Below are 12,500 nucleotides of genomic sequence, written 5' to 3'. Positions count from 1 at the left end.
GCACATGCATACGCACACACACATACATATATACAGTGTATATATATATATGTGTGTGTTATATATATATATATATATATATATATATATATATATATATATATATATATATATATATATATATATATATATATACTTGTACATATGAGTAAAAAAGCCACAATAATGTAATTGATAAACTGTATTTTTCCAGATACAAAGAATGCAAAGAAGAATAAAAATACAGTTTATCAAATACAGTTTAATCAGTTACATTGTTGTGGCTCTTTTTTACTCATTATTTTCGATCACAATATAGTGATGCACCACAGATACATATATATATGTGTGTGGACGTGTGTATATATATATATATATATATATATATATATATATATATATATATATATATATATATATATATATATATAATATATATATATATATTTCATATATGTATGTATATATATATATATATATATATATATATATATATATATATATATATATATATTTATATATTTAAATTATATATGTGTGTGAGTCTGTGTATATGCATATATCCCTACATGAATAACTGAATCCGACACAGCCTGGAATTTGAAAATCTCTCTCTCGCCCTTGTTCAGGAAGTTGAGAGTTTGACATGAAGTTTGGTGTGTACACACGATTCTATATTCTTTACCAGTCATTGTGCGATGTTGGAATTCCCCGGAATACAGGAATACTGGAATAGGAATTCTGGAACAGGTCTTTGTCCAACTTCTTTGTTTCTTTAAAAGTTCTTTTTCGTTCCCCTTTTATTGAAACTTGGAGTTTTGGGCGGGTTTTTTCCACACTGAGCTGAAATATTCTGTGTTTGACAATAACTTTTCTCATGCGACGGGGAAAGAATTACAATGACCAAATTTACCGATTTTTTTTTTTTTTTTTGTCGTGCACCTTGCGACACACTTTTGATCCGAATTGTTCTCTTTCCTCACAAGCCTGGCAAGAAACTCGCAGGCTGAACTATTGTATTCACATTCGCACGTCTATTAAAAAATTCATCGTTCGCAGTGTTATATATACTTCATGAATGCCTGGCAAAAAGATTCTATGTTCGAAGTGTCCTATTTTCTGTTCGAAATGTCCTTTGTTATCCATTAAAACTTGTTAAAGTGTATTCGCAATGTCCTACTTTCCACCTGACTGGCAAATGATTCCACGTTCGTAATGGCATATATTCTATTCGAATAACAAAACATTCTATGCTTCAAATATCCAGTCATCCATTCGGCTGACAAAAGATTCTATTTTCGAAATGCCATTCGACTAGCAAAAGAGTGCTCGACAGGCAAAAGACTGCGTTTGAAATGTCCAATTTTCCATTCATCAGGCATAAGATTCTTGGTTCGAAACGTCACATTTTCCATTCAACTGGAAAAAGATTCCTAGTTCGAAACGTCACATTCAACTGGCAAAAGATTCTATAGTTCGAAACGTCACATTTTCCATTCAACTGGAAAAAGATTCCTCGTTCGAAACGTCACATTCAACTGGCAAAAGATCCTTAGTTCGAAACATCACATTTTCCATTCAACTGGAAAAAGATTCCTAGTTCGAAACGCCACATTTTCCATTCAACTGGCAAAAGATTCTTAGTTCGAAACGTCACGTTTTCCATTCAACTGGAAAAAGATTCTTAGTTCGAAACGTCGCATTTTTCCATTCAACTGGCAAAAGATTCTTGGTTCGAAACGTCACATTTCCATTCAACTGGCAAAAGATTCTTAGTTCGAAACGACGTATTTTCCATTCAACTGGCAAAAGATACTTAGTTCGCAACGTCACATTTTCCATTCAACTGGCAAAAGATTCTTAGTTCGAAACGTCACATTTTCCATTCAACTGGCAAAAGATTCTTAGTTCGAAACGTCACATTTTCCATTCAACTGGCAAAAAGAGTCTTAGTTCGAAACGTCACATTTTCCATTCAACTGGCAAAAGATTCTTAGTTCGAAACGTCACATTTTCCATTCAACTGGAAAAAGATTCTTAGTTCGAAACGTTACATTTTCCATTCAACTGGCAAAAGATTCTTGGTTCGAAACGTCACATTTTCCATTCAACTGGCAAAAGATTCTAAGTTCGAAACCTCACATTTTCCATTCAACTGGCAAAAGATTCTTAGTTCGAAACGTCACATTTTCCATTCAACTGGCAAAAGATTCTAAGTTCGAAACGTCACATTCAACTGGCAAAAGATTCTAAGTTCGAAACGTCACATTTTCCATTCAACTGGCAAAAGATTCTTAGTTCGAAACGTCACATTTTCCATTCAACTGGCAAAAGATTCTTAGTTCGAAACGTCACATTTTCCGTTCAACTGGCAAAAGATTCTTAGTCCGAAACATCCCATTTTCCATTCAACTAGCAAAAGATTCTTAGTTCGAAACGTCACATTTTCCATTCAACTTACAAAAGATTCTAAGTTCGAAACGTCACATTCAACTGACAAAAGATTCTCAGTTCGAAACGTCACATTTTTCATTCAACTGGCAAAAGATTCTATAGTTCGAAACGTCACATTTTCCATTCGACGAGCAAAAAATTCTGTGTCCGAAGTATCCTTCTCTGTATTCGATCGACAAAAGATTCTACATTCTAATGTCCTACTTTTCATTTCACACTCGCCATTTTTTTTTTTTTTTTTGCACGCCTGGAAAAATTAATCGTTTGAACTAAGTTAAGTATACCGTAGTTTAACCAGACCACTGAGCTGATTAACAGCTCTCCTAGAGAGGGCTGGCCCGAAGGATTAAATTTATTTTACGTGGCTAAGAACCAATTGGTTACCTAGCAACGGGACCTACAGCTTATTGTGGAATCCGAACCACATTATAACGAGATATGGATTTCTACCACCAGAAATAAATTCCTCTAATTCTTCATTGGCCGGTCGGAGTATCGAACGCGGGCCCAGCAGAGTGCTAATCGTTTGAACTAACCCAAGTAAGATACGTGTTAGAGAAAGACTGAACTTGACCAAATAAACTAACCTGGGACAGAAAGGAAGAGATGGAGAGAAAAAGAAAGAAAGAAATAACTCTCCCATGCACCCTTACGTCATCTGTGTTAAGACAACCAGCACCCATACGTCATCTGTGTTATGACAACCAGCACCCTTACGTTATCTGTGATATGACAACCAGCACCCTTACGTCATCTGTGATATGACAACCAGCACCCTTACGTTATCTGTGATATGACAACCAGCACCCTTACGTCATCTGTGATATGACAACCAGCACCCGTACATCATCTGTGTTATGACAACCAGCACCCTTACGTCACCTGTGTTATGACAAGCAGCACCCTTACGTCATCTGTGTTATGACAACCAGCACCCTTACGCCATCTGTGTTATGACAACCAGCACCCTTACGTCATCTGTGTTATGACAACCAGCACCCTTACGCCATCTGTGTTATGACAACCAGCACCCTTACATCATCTGTGTTATGACAACCAGCACCCTTACGTCACCTGTGTTATGACAACCAGCACCCTTACGTCACCTGTGTTATGACAACCAGCACCCTTACGTCACCTGTGTTATGACAACCAGCACCCTTACGTCACCTGTGTTATGACAACCAGCACCCTTACGTCATCTGTGTTATAACAACCAAGTCAATTTATCACTGGATACTCAAGCACCCTACTGTTGAAAGTTATGGGCTAAGTTTTATAATGTTCGAAGTTAATGAAATTATCTGTCCCTGAATCTTTGTCATATCTGACATTAAGATTCAAATAGAATGAATTCATATATAATTATCTGCATATTTAGGAATTTTATAAGGTTCTACTCACTTGAAATTTTTAATTTCCTCCTCCAAATTACATGCTATAACAAAGGCTACCTATAAGACCAAAGATCCCGTAGTGGCATAAGGCCAACTCACATCTGAAAGCAATGACAGCATATCATCCTGGCTCGAACTTCATGGCCGCTGACAGCTGATCTGTCCCTGTTTCGTTAACTTCTAGTATTGAACTCTGGAGTCAACTCATACCTAAAAAAACTCTCGGTCTCTGTGCTATATTTGACGAGGAATGCAAGTTATATAGCATTCAGAAGTTTCTCTCTCTCTCTCTCTCTCTCTCTCTCTCTCTTTGGGTCTGAAAGACTATCTCTATCTCACTATGTTTGAGAAGTCATCCTCTTCTCTCTTTTTCTCTCTGGTCTAAGAGACTATCTCTATCTCACTATGTTTGAGAAATCATCCTTCTCTCTCTCTCTCTCTCTCTCTCTCTCTTTCTCTCTCTGGGTCTAAGAGACTATCTCTATCTCGTTATGTTTGAGAAATCATCTCTCTCTCTCTCTCTCTCTCTCTCTCTCTCTCTCTCTCTCTCTCTAAGTAAATCACGACCTCTCTATCTATAAGTGTCCTTCGTTATGTCACTATATGTCTCTGTCTCTCAGTGAAGCTCTCTCTCTTTCTCTCTAAATGAAGGCTGTTCATCTCTCTCTCTCTCTCTCTCTCTCTCTCTCTCTCTCTCTCTCTCTCTCTCTCTCTCTCTCTCTCATGGGAGACGCTGCCGAAACACGCCCGACCCAACAAGATCCATAAACCAGTGACAGCCACACCTGGATTTACCTGTTGATGACAGGGCCCCGTCACCGAGTGCCAGTTGGAGGTGATGCCTCTCATTTCCTGAATTAATTGAAGGGATTCAAGTCGGCGAACGTGCTGCTGGTGGTAGGTTGTTTTTAAGTAAGAACTAATGTAAGAGACAACCGGTGAAGAAAGAGATAGGTTAAGGGTTATAAATGGTATTGCCAAAGGTCCTTGGTGGATGGGTATAGGATGTTTGAGGAGACGTTGAAATCAGAGGCAAACGAAAGATAATTCGATTTTCTTTCATACAAACAAGTGTTTGCATTATAGGAAGAGCCACGGGGATTAATTTAACAGTCCTCATTCCTAATTCTTATGGAAAATATCGGCAGAGAGAGAGGGGGAGAGAGAGAGAGGATATAAGTTAACATTTTTTTTATTACTTTACTTAGAACTTCATGAAAATGTAAAAAAAATCAAATCCAGACTCCTCTTCCTATTCATCTAACTTTTCCCCTTGGTTTCCATTTCTCCATTAAAGGCAACATTTCACCTTTCACTCCTGTTTTCCCATACGTTGTTTCTAAGACGGACAAAAAAAAAAAAAAAAATCCAGACCGCGACCCGAAATAAACATTTCAACATTCTATTCAGTCTCTCCACCTCTCTCTCTCTCTCTCTCTCTCTCTCTCTCTCTCTCTCTCTCTCTCTCGCACTTAAACACGACACGTTAGAATAGCCAGACTTTGAATAACAAATATCAAAATAGCCAAACTCTGAACAAACTAAATGGCAGAATAGCAAAGACCTTAAACACGGGCTCTCTTGTGCCTACACCATACGACTTCAGAGAAATCTCCATTGATCGCTCAAAGGGGGAAGATGAAGAGGCTCTGTTGACAATCGCCACTCGAGGAGTCCCATGTGTCTCGTTGCGATCTCCCTAGAAAAAAAGAGGAGGAGGAGGAGGAGGAGGAGGAGGAGGAGGAGGAGGAGGAGGAGGAGGAGGAGCAGCAGCAGCAGCAGCAGCAGCAGCAGCAGCAGCAGCAGCTGGAGGAGGAGGAGGAAGAGGAGGAGGAGGAGGAAGAGGAGTAGGAGTAGGAGTAGGAGTAGGAGCAGGAGCAGGAGCAGGAGGAGGAGGAGGAGGAGGAGGAGGAGGAGGAGGAGGAGGAGGAGGAGCAGGAAGAAGAGGAGCAGGAGGAGCAGGAGAAGCAGGAGGAGGGGGAGGAGCAGGAGCAGGAGGAGCAGGAGCAAGAGAAGGAGGATGGGGAGGAGCAGGAGGAGGAGCAGGTGTAAGAGGAGGAGCAGGAGGAGGAGGAGGAGGAGGAGCAAGAGCAGGAGGAGAAACAGGAGCAGGAGGAGCAGGGGCAGGAGGAGGAGGAGCAGGAGCAGGAGGAGCAAGAGGAACGTAAACACAGACGCTGGGTCTTGTCCGTCTTAAAAATGGAGAAGGAACAGACATCGGTTTGTCGCTCGTCTCCAAGGCGCAAAGAAGAACCCAAGTGTCCTTGTTGGCTGCTTCCATTTATGGAGGTACAAGTCTCGAATTAATCTTCCGAGAAGAAGATGATCAAGAAGCACAACGGTAGGAGAAACTAAATGCTATTTTTTTTTTAGTTTTCCCATTTAAAATCAAACGGCCCTTTTATTTTAAAAAGTGAGAATTAGAATTTTCTGACCTTTTTTTTTAATATCACTCTTGAAAAACTCAAATCTCGTTTTTAAACTGGAGTTATATGTGATTTTTGAAACAGAATCACAGCAACGACAAACAAGGGCCGTTGTTTCCCCAGAAATTAAGGAGATTTAAAACCGTATCTTCAAAGATAATGACGAGGAACTGCAACAACAATTACCAGGCGATGATTCCTTCCCAAAATTAGAAATATATTTTTTTACATACATAGACGAGTATCTCCATTAACTATCATATATAAAAAATATGTATTCATCATTCTCTCTCTCTCTCTCTCTGTCTCTCTCTCTCTCTACTTTCGAATTCTGTCAGATTAGACCAGAACAAGAGAGAGAGAGAGAGAGAGAGAGAGAGAGAGAGAGAGAGACGGGCAGGAGGAGGTAAGAAAAAACCTTTTCCACTCAAAATGAAAGAGGGGAACTTCTAGACAATGAGAAAGAGGCTTTCTTACAGAGAGAGAGAGAGAGAGAGAGAGAGAGAGAGAGAGAGAGAGAGAGAGAGAGAGAGAGAGAGAGAGACTTTTCTAGAATGAGTGAAGTAAATAGTTTAGAATTTTGGATTGACAAAAGGAAATTATATGGATAGAGAAAAATATATAAATTGAGAGAGAGAGAGAGAGAGAGAGAGAGAGAGAGAGAGAGAGAGAGAGAGAGACTAACTCCCAGGTCCACTATCGTGCAACATACCGGAAGAGAGACGGCCCATTCCCCTCCCAGCAAAAGTCCACTTCGGCAAATTGGCTTTCCCCACTACAATAACTAGTTTGTTTTAGACAATCTCTCTCCTCCCACTGGGGGAGTAGGCTGTAACGGGGAGGAGGGGTTGGGGGAGCGGACGGGGATCGGTTCCAGTGGGCCAAGGGGGAGGGGGAGGGGAATCAAAATGCTGAGATTGGCTTTTGTTTATTTGTCTAAGCTTTTTACAATTTTGCGAGAACCATATTCTTTTTAATTCAAAGCTTTATGTATTTCATATAATTAATTAAGTCGCCTTGATTATTACACGTGATAATTAGAATTGGCATGTATTCATAATTATTCGTCACATAACGTAATGTGAAATTCACGTACATTTATGCGTGCCCAATCAAATATTCTAAGATTACAGTATACTGTATTTATAAATGTCTTGACGTGATATATGTATGTTCAGTTACATAGGATCACGCCAAGATTAGCGAACCCACTCACAGCAGGGTTCGCTTTCTTTACAAGAACATTATTGGGTTCGTTTTTCTTGACATGGGAATAATCGGGCTCGCTGTTCTAGACATGAACACTTCGGTAGCCGACATTTGATCCCCCAGGGGCTAGTACTAAACAAGGCGAAATACAGTTGACCGCCCCCGGGCTAGTATAAAACACGGCGAAACAGTGTAGATGAATCACTGTTTCGCCGTGTTTAGTACTAGCCCTCATGTGGAATTGGTGTTCGGACCGGAAAGGGTTGGCCATTCTTTACATGGGGATCATTGGGTTCGCTGTTCTTGACACACAGATGTTGGGTTCGCAAATCTTGACATGATCCGTTATATTTAATTATATATTCATATATAAATAAAAAATATTTAAGTATATATCTAAGAGCGTTGTTTACAATGTCAACCGTACTTGAAACAGACTAATGGCTTTATTGATAAAAATAATCCCACAAGAAAGTCCGAGGAATTGAGGAATAAAGATGTTATTGAGGTTATAACAATTTTCTCCGCATTTCAACGAATAATTGTAGAGTATTTATAGATGTATATTCTATAGCCTTGGCCATTTATATATATATATATATATATATATATATATATATATATATATATATATATTATATATATATATGTATATATATATACATACATATATATATTTGTATGTATATATATATATATATATATATATATATATAGAGAGAGAGAGAGAGAGAGAGAGAGAGAGAGAGAGAGAGAGAGAGAGAGAGACAATACATATGTACATACAAACAAACTCAACATATACGGACCTACGTATATATTGTATATATATATGAGAATTTTTTTTAAATATTCACTCAGGTAAACCTATAAATTTATCTGAACTCCACAATACACAAAACAATAAGAATAAAGAGATTTTGTAAAGATGAGAAAAGGTTAATAAAAAAAGAAAATAAATAAATAAATTCTCATGAAAAAGCAAAAGCGAAAAACGACAAAACAAAATCCAGCTTCGAAATTCTAATACCTCCCCAACCCACCTCCCTGCCAGGTCCATTGGAATCAACCTGGCTACCATCCTCACCACCGCCCCTGCCCCACCCCCGTTCCAGACTGCTCTCCCAATGGGAGGAGAGATTGTCTAAAACAAAGTAGTTATTGTAGTGGGGAAAGCCAATTTGCCGAAGTGGACTTTTGCTGGGAGGGGAATGGGCCGTCTCTCTTCCGGTGTGTTGCACGATAGTGGGCCTGGGAGTCTCTCTCTCTCTCTCTCTCTCTCTCTCTCTCTCTCTCTCTCTCTCTCTCTCTCTCAATTTATATATTTTTCTCTCCATAAATTTCTCTCTTTTTATTAATCCATCCATATATTTCGCTCATTCTAGAACTCTCTCTCTCTCTCTCTCTCTCTCTCTCTCTCTCTCTCTCTCTCTCTCTCTCTCTCTCTCTCTCAAGTTATATATTTTTCTCTCCGTCTATAAATTTCTCTTCTTATGTAAGTCTAAACTATTTATTTCGTTCGTTCTGGAAAAGTCTCTCTCTGTCTCTCTCTCTCTCTCTCTCTCATTTTTTGTTTATGAAATTCTCTCTTTTTAACAATACTATTTATTTTGCTCATTCTGTGAAATCTCTCTCTCTCTCTCTCTCTCAGTTTATATATTTTTCTGTCTACAAAATTCTCTCTTTTTAACAATCTAAACTATTTATATCGCTCATTCTGTGAAATCTCTCTCTCTCTCTCTCTCTCTCTCTCTCTCTCTCTCTCTCTCTCTCTCATACCCCTTTCTTCCGAAAACTTTATGTTTCCTTTACAATACAATCTAGCCTCCTTGAATATTCAACTGATTTAACTCGTGTTTCACTTCTTGCAAAATCACAACGAAACATGAAGGACTTTTCAAACAGGACCAGTTAACAGGTCAACTTTATATTTCCTTCCTTTCAGCTACAGAAATTCCTAGAAACTTTCGTGGTTTATCCAGAGGAGACCATGTATTTCATTAAAGCACCCGCTACCCTGCCATCTAGTTTGTCCGACATTTGTTGCTCAGAGTTTGGCCATTTTGACCCTCTTGTTCAATTCGATGTAGACAAGTCTTTATAGAATGCATAGGAAGTTACTCTCAAGTTGATGGCTTTGAATTTCTTGCGTTGCTTTGGTGATGAGACGTTAATAAAGATATTGTGCAAATGATGAACGAAAAAAGAAAGGGGGGGCACACTTTAGACGGAAATTCACAGAATTCTCAGATTCCCCTTGCTAATCTGTATGCCAATATTCCTATCTAAAAAAAAAATACAAATATACCGTCATCATATCAAATTATTCTCCATTTCTCTATACCTAACCACAAGCAGCACGTTCACGACCGGAATCCTTCCAGGAATCCTCCCATTCCAATTTGGAAGTTCCAAAAGACATCGCCTCCGACTGACACTCGGAGACCGGCCATGTCATCAACAGGTAAATCCAGGTGTGCTATAACGGGGTCATGAATCTTGTTAGGTCTGGCTTGTTTCAGGGTCTCCTATGAGAGAGAGAGAGAGAGAGAGAGAGAGAGAGAGAGAGAGAGAGAGAGAGAGAGAGAGAGAGAGAGAGAGAGAGCTACACACAAAATAGTCAATAAACAATCAATTTTAAGACCTTGAAATTCCAATATTCATGACAGTAAAATCTGGCAGGATTATTTCGTTTTAGAAGAGAGAGAGAGAGAGAGTTATACACAAAATAAGCAGTAAACAATAAATTTTAGAACCTTGAAATTCCAATATTCATGACGTTAACATTTGGTAAAAGATTATTTCGTTTTAGGAGAGAGAGAGAGAGAGAGAGAGAGAGAGAGAGAGAGAGAGAGAGAGAGAGAGAGAGAGAGAGAGAGAGAGACGTAAAGCAAATATTAAGTGTTCCCTGTTAAGATAACAGATAAATCAGCTTACAACTGTTATGAAGTTCTCGCCAGGAAGTTGATGTTTTCGTTAGCTCACTCTGGCATTACGGCAGCACTGACTGTTGCTCTATTGAGAAGCCTGTAATCGCCGACGTCACGCTGAGGAACAAAAAATAAATAGACAAACTGACTCACAATTCAAACAGCTGAGAAAATTAGGATAAAGGAAAGGACTGTCTTCAGGGTCCAAATCATACAGGACTTAAGAATACAGGGGATGGGTTTAGACTATAATTCCCAGGAAGTCTGTGGTCAAACATGACTAGGATATAGAGATAAATTAAAATTCTCGCTAAAACAAGACGATCCTAAGACAAGTGGGCGTCAGAGATCAAATTGCACACCAACAACACTTCAAATACCTCACAGATCAAACTAATTATGAATTTCAAACCACAAAAACTCAACTACAAACACACGGTTTGACTCCTGACTTTCCAAATCAAAGATGAAATCGTACAAAACTAGAGTATAACGAGATTTTGAACTGACTTAAACCTTCGGAAATGATGCGATTTCAAACTACAAGTCAATCCGAACTTCAAGTATTAGGGAACGATTTGGAATCAATTCAAACTTCAAACTACAAGGAATTTAAGTATAGAGATGATCTGAACTCGGACGTGAAACGCAGAGAACTTTCTTCGTATTGATATTTGTTACATGCTTTTATTTAACTTGTATTCTGTGTCTATAGAAATTAATTTCTTGCTATAATGTGGTTCGGATTCCACAATAAGCTGTAGGTCCCGTTGCTAAGTAACTAATTGGTTCTTAGCCACGTAAAATAAGTCTAATCCTTCGGGCCAGCCCTAGGAGAGCTGTTAATCAGCTCAGTGGTCTGGTAAAACTAAGGTATACTTTACTTCTGTGTCTGTCTGCTTGTCTGTCTGTTTGGGTCAAAACTTGTAACTCAGTTTTCGACCTGTTTCCTTAGTCTGATGGACTTGAAACTGTGCATGGTTACTCAATCCCGGTGACAGTACAACCTTACATGCCAGTAGGTCAGCAGTGACCCCTAGTGACCCTACATTGACCTCTCCCAGTATCTCATGGTTTGTATAAAACTCTTCGGATTTTTCATACCTTCTTTCACTCGGTAGAATAAGTTAATAACTCTCTAGATTTTTCAGATCTTCTTTAGCTGGACAGGATATCAATTTCGTTAGCCACAATCATACACCGGTTATAGTTTCTGTCAAAACTAGAGAGTATAAAATAAAAAATTTAAAAAAAATTTAAACACGCTTTTATTAAAATGCACTAAAAAGTATTAGGTAAATTTTTTGAGACACACCAGGATCTTCTTACAATGAATCATGTCTACAGAAATAAAAGCGTGGGCGCCAGACGTGGAAGCAAATGTTACAAGAAATATATTTTTTTAATTTCTTGTAGCATTTTCTCCCATGTCTGGAGCACACGCTTTTATATTTGCAGACACGATTAATTGTAAGACAATCCTGGTGTGTCTCAAAAAAATTTGTTTTGCTTTTTAGTGCATTTTAATAAAAGCGTGTCGAAAAAAAAATTTTTTGTTCTAAACTCGACCAAACAGAATTTAAGCATGTAGGAAAGACCTGAATTACTGAAAGTTCTTATTTTTAAAGATAAAAATACTGTACATCACACAGAACGATACATAGAAAAAAATCATTTGGTAACCCGGAAAAAATGATAAAATTACGAGAGGTTACGACGTTACAGTTTATACGATCGTCGAAGAGAATTTCAACCAATCTTTTTCAGCTGTCATAAAATTGGCAAAATATAAACTTTGCCTTTTATTCTGGTTAGTTGGGAGTTACTGAAAGGTCATCATTCCCCTTCACTGTGTCTTTTCAACATGGAGTCCCGTGGGGAAGCGTAAAAACTTCTTTTCATAAGAGGTCATTGTTTTTCCAGCGGGGATCGCGGGATATGCCCGAGTACAGTCGCCAATACAATTTTTTCCCTCCCTCTAGTTTTTAGAAATTGTAAGTGGATTTACATTTTACGTTTTAAACGTTCAGCACGATATACAAAATGATACAGAACATAATTTTTGTTTCTCTTTTGGACCGGTATTGCTCGTCCACTCACTTATT

This window comes from Macrobrachium rosenbergii, chromosome 54 (assembly GCF_040412425.1).
Source record: "Macrobrachium rosenbergii isolate ZJJX-2024 chromosome 54, ASM4041242v1, whole genome shotgun sequence".
Classification (NCBI taxonomy): Eukaryota; Metazoa; Arthropoda; class Malacostraca; order Decapoda; family Palaemonidae; genus Macrobrachium; species Macrobrachium rosenbergii.
The sequence above is the reverse complement of the archived record's forward strand: the minus strand, read 5'-3'. Positions refer to the sequence as shown.